This window comes from Corvus brachyrhynchos, unplaced genomic scaffold (assembly GCF_000691975.1).
Source record: "Corvus brachyrhynchos isolate BGI_N302 unplaced genomic scaffold, ASM69197v1 scaffold21, whole genome shotgun sequence".
Lineage (NCBI taxonomy): Eukaryota > Metazoa > Chordata > Aves > Passeriformes > Corvidae > Corvus > Corvus brachyrhynchos.
The window spans coordinates 6,217,909-6,220,384 of record NW_008236924.1 but is presented as its reverse complement, the minus strand read 5'-3'; positions in this window follow the sequence as shown (position 1 = coordinate 6,220,384).

Genomic DNA, 2,476 nt, shown 5'->3' with positions numbered 1-2,476 from the left:
CAGCACCGCCCCGCTCCGGGCAGGGAGGGCCGGGCAGAGCCGCGCCCCTTCCACCCCCCGTCCCGGGTCACTTCCGAATGATTCCGCGGGACCGCTCCTGGTCCTTTACTTGGCACTGAACCCTTTTAAATTGAAAGTATAGGGTTGATAATCTGCGGTGAAGTGAGATTAAACTTTGTGCAGGTGGGGAACCGTAACAATTTCTGGCCCTTTTTTGCTCTGGGGTACCACTGGGATTCATTAAAAGTCCTTGAAAGTCCCTCAGTGTTCTTTGCTCCAGGGTCCGGGTCTGTCTGGGCGGTACTTCCAGCTGGGAAGGATGAAGGATCTTTGACAACGTGGATTAAGAATCCCAGGTTTCTGTTCAGTGCTCTGCTCTTGTCTCTGGGCTGGAGGTTCAAGGCCGGAGGGGCCATGCCCAGCCTCGTCTGCCTTCCCTTCCCCGCTTGCACAGAAAAGCAGACATTCCATCTGAAGTCAAACATTGCCCAATATTTGCATTCCAGGTGGAACCCTGAGCTGTCAAAAAACCCCATTAATACACAGCCGGAGCAAAAAAAGCCAACTTCCATCCTGCAGAATTCATGCTCTTGTCTTTCAGTGTTAAGCAAATGCTGTAAATCTTACTGTAGAAATATTGAATATTTCCATAGAACACATTTCCCTTCTCCATGAGGGTTTATTAGATGTCATGGTAACAAAACAGGCAATTGCAAAGGAAATAGAAGAGCTCCCTCCCTCTCCCCTGACTGTCCATTGTTAAAAGCATCAGTGAGTGTGACTTCCCAATCCCTTTAGGGACTTCCACAGGAGTTTTAATTGAGTTTGAAGTATATGGTGCCTCCAAGACAACCAGAGCAAATCCTGGGGAGGAGTGACATCTATGACAAAAGCATTCAAAGCCTTTTGTGGGGGGACTCTACAGAATCCTAATAAGAAATCACAAACCCAAGCAACAGGTGCTCCAGCATTTTCATTCTTGTTCTAGAAGCACAGGCTGTGGAAAACTCGGATCATACAATACATCATGTCTTTATGGAAGAAACAGGGAAATAATATCTTCTTGGAACATGATATTAAAAGAAAAAAATCCCAAGCATTTTTTTTTTCTGGACCTAAAAAAACTAGGCTTTTTTTCTTCTTATTTTTAGACTGGTTTTCTAAAAAATGGGTGGAAAAAATCCAAGCAATTATTTAAGATAATTAAATCATTTCACTTCCAACTGCTTTCCTCTTCTCGAGGTATATTAAGCTTTATGGTTGATATATCTCTGTGATGAGGCAACCTTTGGCCTGGGAGAAATGTGCCTCTGGGCTCCTCATGCTCCAGAATCTCCTGCCAAGGAGCTGGGGTTTGCTGACACACAAGTGCCAGTGTGTGCCATCTGCCCCTCCCACTGAGCCTGCCTGGCAAACCTGCTGCTTCTCCAGATCACCACATCATCTCTGGAATATCAAATCGCCACAGACCAGTTTGTCAGACTGCAAAATAATCCTGGAAAATGCTTTGTTCCACCGAGCAGGTACTCCTGGGCAGCCCTGGGAGCCCTCCCTCCTTGCCTTTTGCCCAGCAGCTCCTGTCCTGCCTCGCCGTGCCCTGCTGCCACCTGGCACATTGCTCTGTGGGCTGTGATGGTGTTATCAGCCTTCTGTCCATGAACCCCACAGGCAGTGGCTCTTCCTGGCTCTTCCCAGTCTTTCCCAGGTTCCCAGCTCTGTGTTATCACTCAGCAGATAAAGTCAGCCTGTGATTTCCCCTGGCTCTCAGCTTTGTGCCATCTGGCTCCCAGCCTTGTGTAAGGAGCCTCCTGCCCTCAGTCCCACCCTCCCTGGGCACCTCCCTGCCCCGTGCCCTGCTCCAGCTGGTACAGCTCCGTAGGAGGATGGCTGGGTTATGCTGAAAGTGGCTAAAAATGAATTATTTTCTCTCCTTGCCCTTCCCTCCCTCTACAACGGGTAGTGCACTGAGATTCAGGCCTTCCATTAAGTTTGGAGATGGAGAAGATGGAACTGCCTGGTTCCCATCTGTGAGTTCTATCAGAGCTGGGCCAAACCTTCCTCCTCACCCTGACCTGCTGGGCTTGGAAGGCCCTAATTAATGTCACACACACACAGAGGTCTACGTGTGGCACGTCTGACTTACTCAGAAACCCCATCAGACTAAGTAACAGAAAGAGGCCCATCCTAATGCTTGAAATGCATTTAACTGAATTCAGTAACATCATTCAGTGCTTGGCAAAACCAAAAAAAGTTAAAATGAGCTGCTTTACTCTAAAGGCTTCCATCAAGGATGAGACAAATGCCAAGTAAAAATTGAGTGGTTGGAGGGGAGAGGGTGTAATTAGAAAAGGAAAGATGCAATGAAGCAGAGTTCGTATATAATCAAAATAATTAAGCCATAAAGATACCAAAAAGAAATAAGCTCTGTCCATATCTCAGGACTGTGCATGTCACAATTACATTGCTATCAAGAAAG